At 43.0% G+C, this 9,103-nt stretch overlaps 1 pseudogene; it reads left to right on the forward strand.

Moving 5' to 3' along the window:
• The first annotated feature begins 5,758 nt into the window (after positions 1-5,758).
• On the forward strand, positions 5,759-6,028 carry LOC141989997 (cytochrome c oxidase subunit 7A2, mitochondrial pseudogene; annotated as a pseudogene).
• Positions 6,029-9,103: the final 3,075 nt, after the last annotated feature.

Consider the following 9,103-nt stretch of genomic DNA (forward strand, 5'->3'; position numbering starts at 1 on the left):
GGTTTTGTCAGAAAGTGTAGTTGTTTGGAGAAGAGATTAATTGGTAACGTTTCAATGCAATATATAATTAAGCAGGAACTTGCTTACAACTGGGGTTGGCACTTGCCAAACAATATCAGTTTCATAGAGTATTACATTGTTTATTTAATCATTATTAGGTCTGCAATACCAGAAGCACTTCTCAGGTGCATTGCAAGCATAAGGCCAAAGGCTGGAGATGAAATCCTGGCCCCATTGAAGTCTATGGGGGTTTTACTGTGGACTTTAGAGGGCTTTGGAGCAAGCTCTAGTATCCTATACAACCCCACCACCATTGTGTTGTCTCTTGGATGCATATGCTAATCCCCCCAAAACCCTGCTCTGATTGAGAGAACAGTGTGGGGCCAAAAAGGAAGGGTGAGGTTGCAGCTTTAGAACTCTCTCTCTACTGCTGCTCTATGGAGGGGAATGGCTGCTTGTTCAGCTCTTCTTCTAGTCCAACCCAACCACGCCCTTCCCCGCCTTCCATGCTAGGGCACAGGGAGTCTCTATAGGCCACAGCTGCATGACATGCAAAGATTGTAGACCCTCTGTCCTTACACTCAGACCACAGCAAGGGATTATACTATTGTTTAAAAAATGACAGACATGTATGGGTTTATAATTTTATTTTGAAAACAAATCTTACCATTAAGCCAAGGGAAAAATTGTTCCTAGACAAAGAAAACAAATTGCACCCAACAGCAGATCTGAACTTGCTCCCCAATGGAGCTGAATTTGATGATACCAGATATGAATTTAGACCCTGAAGTAAATAACAACTCAGTTAGACTTTCTATGTGGTGCAAAGAAATGCTGCTAAAGGAGGATTGTTAATCTTTCTTTTTCAGTGGTGTTCATGGTCATGCTGTTAAGAGATGGTGCATGGATGGGATAGCAGTGAAGATAACTTAAGTAGCCAATAACAATATGACCATGAATAACCAGGGTCCCAAACCATATTCTACATGGGTGAAGTACCAGAAGGATACTATTATTCTAATGTTAGGCTGATTATAAAACCTGATAGCAGTCCAGAACCTATCTAAACAGCCAAGTTGTCTCTCCCTGAAGCCATTGGCAATTTTGCCTGTTACTTCAGTGGGATCAAGATCTGGCCCAGAATCTTCTCAATTATATATAAATCAGCCTGTCTCGCCACTCATTTTTTATAATACGAATTTGTTGATTGATAAATTATTTGAGTGAAAGCTGCTTTCTGAACAGCATTAAAGACAGAAAAGAATCGGGACAATCTTTCCACTGGATGTCACTCTTAGCTTAGGTCTAGTTTATCCTAAGACTAGTGCATCAATAATAGAAAACTGGTCTCCTGGCTTTTTTTTTTTATAAGAAAAGGTTTCTTATTTAATCCTATGGTTTATAGAATTAATTTGTTTTAAAGAAGAGTTCTTAAAATTTAATAATAAAATGCCACTCATGTTCTTTTTTGCCTGTGTATCTCTAATACAATATAGTTCTGTACAACGAATGAGGTTAGATAAATTAATTGATCACTGAAATCATACTATAAATGATATCCTTTTATGTCCATGTAATGACTGATTGTGTGTTGAGATTTGGACTTGACATAGGGTCTTCCGTATAAAGCTAATGGCACATTCTCTATTTTATATATATCCACAACAAAAACTGCACCGTGCAGACAAACACAGTTATCCCACAATAAATAACTCTCAGCTTTCCCCACACATCACCATTTAATCTCTTTACTCAAAAGTGAGAATTTTTAAAAGCACTAAAAACTGTCAAAGTATAAAATCATACTTTGATACATAAATAAGTTTGCGCAAACATGGATCACTTAGCCAAAAAAGATGTTTCTATCTGATAAAATACATTGTGTGCTAAATCTTTATCAAATCCACATAAGAACATACTTTTATTCTCAAAAGGTAGTCTATATACCAGATTAATTAGTGTATGCTTATATTTACTCATTTTATCTTGGGACAAAATTGCATCCAACCAAAATAGCCAAATTTTGTTTACATGTCAACAATACAAGAATTACTTATCAGAAGGGAAAATCCAAATCCACTAGGAGACTTTCAATTCTCTGAAGAAAAGAGGCAAAAAGTTCAGTGGAAATAGCTTTGCTTTTTCCTCTGAGGAAAAAAAACCCCATAGTTCAAAACTCTTTTTGTTAAGCCCTGACACAGTCATAGGCATGTGCAGCACATTTCATTAGGGTGTGCACCCAGAGAATTTTATTTATTTATTTTTTTAAAGGCGAACATTTAGCACACAATTTTCCACACTGAAAAAAAACAGTAACCTAGTTAATAATAAATAATAATAATTATTAATAATACTAAAATCAACTCATAAAATTAATGAAAAATGTGTGTATACTGTATATGAGATTATTATATGAGAAATGAAAATGAGCTTGCTTTGGGATTTTACAAGGCACTTATATCATTTTAACACATTTGGTACCCTAAGTAATGATAACACCTCTCGCAAATCACATAAATAGGGACATCATGGTCCCCTTCCTTCACCCCATTGCAAAGGCGCAGGTGTTATTGCTAGCTGCCCTAGGGCTGCAGAAAACCCTATGGGCAAAACATATAGAAAGAAGAGGATCAATTTATACAGAGGGCTGAAGGGGGACTCCCATAGTGCATTAATTAACACTTAATAAATACATCAAAATTAAATACATTACAGAGAAGCTCCAGAGAAAGAAGACCCAGAGGGAGTAATGGTAGGCAGAATCCCAGGGAGACCAAAGGGGCAGGTAGAGGGAGCAGACAGAGAACAAGGGTAGAGGCAGAGTGGCTGTTGGATTGGCCCAGTCTTCTGCATCTCCCCTGTGGGTGGAGACACTGATCTCTATCACTGTAAGAGGGAACAATAGAATGGAATGCCCAGAAGAATGAATGACTTGAGGACAATTTCCTGAGGGACCCCTACCCATACCCCTGCAGAGCTTTTCTAGCTCTGACATTTACATTTCTACATGGTTTGGCCCACAGAAATAAAAATCTGCACATCTTCCATGTGTTTTTGGACCAATGGAAAAAAAAAAGTTACAATTCAAGTGACTTCTAAAATTCCCTATGAAACCGAGTTAACAAAATAAATGAGCTTTTGAACAACCAGAAAATACACTTCTCAAGTGAAAAATTATAACTGGACTTCTTTGCAAAGAAATTGTAAGTTTTCTTATAAGAAAAGCCACAAACTGTCTGGAAAGGAAGAGTAGATTAAATTATTTGCCTCAGTGAAATTAAATATCCAGAGAATTGCTGTGCCTGTGATGATGACTGGGGTTTGCTCACCTGTGGCGCCCTCTCCCCGTGCTGTGGAGGCACAGCCGGGCAAGTCTGCATCTGCAAGCAGGCCCCCTGCCTCAGGTGCAGCTCCCATCGTCCTTGGTGGCCAACAGTCTGGGAGCCTCTTGGCCAATGAACTGGGGGCGGGAGGGGGAAGGCAGAGGGGAGGGGAGCTGTCTCTGGAGGCACAAAGGGGGGGCTCTCTGGAGAGGGATGATGGGGGCACAGGGGCTGGTGGGGATCTTTCAGGGGGGCAGAGGGTTGTGGGGGTCTCTGTGGGGTAGGGTGGGGGGAGTGATGGCCAGAGCCAGCTGCAGCCCCGGGCTGGTCTGCGGGGGAAGGGAGTATTGCTATACCCCCCAGGAAGCCCCCTCTGTACTGTGTATTTTATGCCAGCCCCGGGGTGCCCATTGCTGCTCCTTTCTCCTGCCCCTGGCTCCATCTGTTTGTCTGCCCCCACAATGCCCCCCCCGTCTGTGTCTGACAGTGACAGACTCCGGCTGCTCTCTCTGCCTGCAGCTCCCTCCCCCTCCCTGCTGGGGAGGCGCGGTCAGGCAGCTCTGGCACGCCCCCCCCCAGCTCCCATTGGCCAGCGTCCTGGCCAATAGGCTGGGAACCAGGTCAGCTCTGGGACTGGGGACGGAGGCAGCGTGCGGAGCTGCCCGGCCTTTGGCGAGACTCTCCGCAGCGCGCAGAGGATGCCGGGGAAGGGGGAGCTGCCCCCGAGGTGAGACAGCCCCACCTCACGTTGCCGAACTGTGGATCATGGGCACCATGGCCCATCTCCCTGCCTATGTATCCCACTCACCCTGTCCCCTGACTGCCCCTGCCCCTTATCCAACTTCCAGGCCCCCCTAACCGTGAGGCTCCTAGCAGCGTTTGGCTCAGCGCGGAGCCAGACACGGTGCCCCGCGGGAGCACGCAGCCCCAGAGCTCTGCCCTGCTTTAGGGTGTGCCTGGGCACACCCCGTGCGCACGCCAATGGACACAGTATTCAGAGTATAGGGCCTGTTCCAAAGCCCTTCACAGCCAATGGGAAGACTCACTCGGACTTCAGTGGGCTTTGGATCAGCCTCATAAAGCACAGAAGACAGATTTTTGCCCCAGGGACCTTAAAATATATGAAGCAAATCCTACTGTTCTTTCCATACTCGCTGAATGCTCTTGAAACAATAGGTTTCAGAGTAGCAGCTGTGTTAGTCTGTATTCGCAAAAAGAAAAGGAGGACTTGTGGGACCTTAAAGACTAACAAATTTATTTGAGCATAAGCTTTTGTGAGCTACAGCTTATGCTCACATAAATTTGTTGGTCTCTAAGGTGCCAGAAGTACTCCTTTTCTTTTTTCTTGAAACAATAGGATCACCTTGGAGAGAGGGGGTACTATAGAATTCTAAGAGCACAAGTACTGTGTTTACATCGCCTGATCCTCTGCAGAGGCTTTGTGTCCCAGTGCAGTTTGGGTGTGGGTGAATGCACTACTACATGGATCCACCAGCCATTCGTTCCTCCACAGTGCAGAGGAGTACAGGAGACATGGTGTTCAGCAGCTCGGAGACAGAGCAGCCATCATGGAACGGTTAAGATTCCATTCCTTCCCATTGCCCACCTCAGCACACAGACCATTTACTGCATGCTGGGAAAAGAATTTGATCCTGAGTAAATACACTTTTGAAAGTCATTTTAGTTTATGCCAATGAGTTAAACTGCTCATTAATTGAAGTGATGTTCTGTAATGCTCCATTAGAAGCAGCAATTCAAAATCTATCACATATAGATTTTGTTTGCTTCAATTCCATTAAGCTGTCATAGGGCACTTCTGGTTTTGTGGCATTTCATTTTGCATGGCTCCTCAGGGTCAAAACCAGAACTGCACACAGCTGTCCCTTATAATTACATTTCAGTGACAAGTCAGGTGTTTGGTTTTTGGCTTGATGCTCTAACAGAGTCAGCATTTAATAGCCAGAAATAAGCTTTGAAGCTAATGCTCCTTTAAAGTGATTGAGGTAGTTTGCAGCTTTGATACTTAAGTTTCAAATGAGTTAGCTAGAGAATTAGCAAGAGAAGACAAAATTCATACCAGCACAGAAGTCTAATGCTAGGGACCCTTCACTATCTAAGTCCTGCATTAAGCAGGACATAAATGGAGACAAAGGCCTTGTTTGTAGCTCTTGTACTGCGGAGGGTTTCACCCACATAGCACTGAGTCACATACGTGCAGCTAGAAACATCACTTAAGAATTTAAGTAAACTTCTGCAGACTACCTTAAGAGCTGTATTAAGCTGCATGTATGTCAACAATTGTCAGTATAACTTAGTACACTTGAATTAGCGCTCTGGGGCAGAGGTACAAGAGGCTTTGCTAGAAGCCTAACTCCACTAGCCTCCCCCCACATCAAAATGGCTTATAGTTTTACCTGGGAACAGTGAGCCGAGGTGAAGGGACCAGAGCCAATATGCTGCGGAACCTGCTGGCTCTTCGGCAAATTTCCCAGAGGACCATAAGCATTGCTTCACACAGACAAGTCGCAAACAGAGTTCCAGAGAAGCAGAAGCTTTTTCAGGAGGATAAAGGAATGCCAGTGCATCTTAAGGGTGGACTAGCAGATGGTCTGCTGTATAGAACCACCATGGCTCTAACAGTTTTTGGAACATGCTATGCTGTTTATGAGCTGTTTGTAGCTGCAATGCCCAAGAAAGTGAAATGATTCCAGTTTACAGGATGCCTCCTTAATTAACATCTCTTTGTCCAATTTCATGTAATTCTTCAGGGATCTTGCTTGTCTTTGTCATACATGGTTGATTTCATGTTTGGGATCAATATTTATTGTAACATGTTAACTGCAACCAATAAAGCAGTTTTTACATGTTGGGGGAAACAAAACAAAACAAAAAAACAGTGAGCCCAGGCTGCTGCAGCTTACACTTGACCTCCCCGACCTGCCTTCCTCCCTCAAAAACTTACCTTTGTTGTCTTCTGGCCAAAGGAGCGGGTTGATTGCCTGTTCTACCCAACTTACTCTGTATGGAGATAGATGCTGACTACAGATGGTCCCATTGCACAGCTTCAGGGGAGTGGTTGCTGCTAAGTAAAGAACACTGTTCCCCAAATCCTAAAGCTCCTTTGGAAAGTCAGAAAGCAACCTGGCTTCTTCTAAACCAGAGTAGCAGAAGCTGGGAGTTTTTGTTGCACCGGCTGCTCTAGTAAGTAGAGTAATTAGTACCAAATAGAATGGTTGGTTTTTTTTTGTTTGGTTTGTTGAGTTCCTCATACTGACTAAATTTCTTCATTCCTGAGTTGGAAACAGCTCTTTCTGGGGGTGAAAGGACAATTCAGCCCCTATGTCCAGTTATTTTTGATGTCTTTGCTGAGATTGATCATAAATGGTTTCAGTTATAATGGTAATTTTGAGCTGTAGATTCAGGATCTACATATGCACCTCATAATGTGTTGGGCTGGATTCACTTTGTAGTGGCCATCCAACAGCCATAAAATGGTGACCTTTATAACTGCCCACCAGAAATGTGTTTGCTGTCAGAAAGACACTGCAGCAAGGCATACAAAACCAGCCTGGTTTCCAGCAAGCAGGTTGTTAACTTTCTACTTAGATCTTCAACAGGTGTACAGGGCAGAGCCAGGAAGCAGAGCTGGGGAATGAAATTCCAAGTAGACCCTTCGGCCTGGTCTATACCTACCTACTTTGCTGAGGGCTGTGGAAAAATGTTGTGCCCTGGGCACTATAATTAGGTTAACCTGACACCCAGTGCGGATACAGCTAGGTTGATGGAAGAATTCATCTGGCCGCTTAGCTACTGCCTCTCCAAGAGGTGGATTAACTGCATCAACAGAAAAATCTGTTCTGTCAATTTAGGAAGCATCTACGCTAGGGTGCCACAGTGGCACAAGTGCTGTACATCCAGTTGTGTGCCAGATCTGTACTTTAGGTTGGTGCTTTGCTGTTTTGTGTGTAGTTGTATAAAACTGTTTTATTTTGCTTGTGGCAACCAATGAGCTATAAAATTGTGGGGAGGAGAACTTGCAGAGGCCTCTTCCTTCATCATTGCCTTCTACCAGCTTATCCACACTATATCCCATTAGCCCTCTCTTGAGCCAGCTAGTTCCCCAACAGATTATGTTATACAATAATCTTTTATCTTCATCTTTTGTGTTCATTTGGTAAAGAACATGAGCTTTAAGGTTTACATGGTAAGTGATCTGCCAAATGTCATTCTACTTTGTTTTATCTGTGGGAAAGGTTAACAAAAAGGCGGGTATCAGCAGCCGAGACTTGTACTGGTTCAAGTTTCTGACCTTGTGAAGAATCCAGCTACACAGTATTTACAAGTATTTACCCCCTACTTGTACGCATATTTCCTTGCATAAATTCATGTTTCTAGCTGCTTAAAACTTCATGAAATTTGCATAGAATTCATTTAAAAAATGAGTCACAGAAATAGCATCATCTGATCCAAATAAACAATTATGGATAAAAAGAGCAATGCAGAACCAAAATTTAGGTCCGGTATAAGTGGGAACAAATCTCCCTAAGTTTTTATGGGATGTTAGATAAGTTAAATTAGTAAAGTACTGATGTCCTAGACCAGTGATTCCCAAACTTGTTCTGCCGCTTGTGCAGGTAATGCCCCTGGCGGGCCGGGCCGGTTTGTTTACCTGCTGTGTCTGCAGGTTCAGCCGATCGCGGCTCCCAGTGGCCGTGGTTCACTGCTCCAGGCCAATGGGAGCTGCTGGAAGCGGCGGCCAGTATGTCCCTCAGCCCGCACCACTTCCAGCAGTTCCCATTGGCCTGGAGCAGCGAACCGAGCCACTGGGAGCAGCGATTGGCCGAACCTGCGAACGCGGCAGGTAAACAAACTGGCCCGCCCTGCCAGGGGCTTTCCCTGCACAAGCGGCGGAACAAGTTTGTAATAGACATTACAACCTGTTTTCTTTATTTCATTATATTTTTACAGTTAACAGCATGATTTTTCAGAGATAATTTAGTGACTTCTTCCTTACCCCAGGCACATACTTTCATTGGTTATTGAAATATGAATTAATAGTTTTAATTGTATGATAATACATGAATTCATTCTTTGTGCTCTTTGCTGTTGAATACCAGACAATTTCACAAATGTGACTTTTCCTCCTCTTCCAGCCACCCCCCCCCCCCCCGCTCCCAGACGAAAATGCAGAGATGTGAAATGAATGGCCTATTATAACTATATATTGAAGTTTTTGTACCGACACTTATACATGGAGAATCTTATTATCTAGGTTATACATAGGACACTTGATATATTACTTGCCTAGATGAGCCTACTATAAGGTGGGTGCACAACTGGCTGAAAAACTGTACTCAGAGAGTAGTTATCGTTCATAGTCAAATGGGAAGGGCATATTGAGTGGGGTCCAGTTCTATTCAATATCTTTATAATTGATTTGGATAATGGCATAGTGAGTACACTTATAAATTTTGAATTATACCACTCTGGGAAAGGTTGCAAACTCTTTGGAAGACAGGATTAGAATTCAAAATGATCTTGGGAGAACTGGAGAAATCATCTGAAATAAATAGGTTTAAATTCAGTAAGGATAAATGCACAGTACTACACTTAGAAAGGAATACTAATTTGTGCAAGTGCAAAATGGGAAGTGACTGCTTAGGAAGCAGTACTGCAGAAAAGGACCTGGGGGTTACAGTGGATCACAAACTAAATATGAGTAGAAAATGCAATACAATTGCAAAAAAAGTGAACATCATTCTGGGATGTATTAGCAGGAG

This window comes from Natator depressus, chromosome 6, assembly GCF_965152275.1.
Source record: "Natator depressus isolate rNatDep1 chromosome 6, rNatDep2.hap1, whole genome shotgun sequence".
Classification (NCBI taxonomy): domain Eukaryota; kingdom Metazoa; phylum Chordata; order Testudines; family Cheloniidae; genus Natator; species Natator depressus.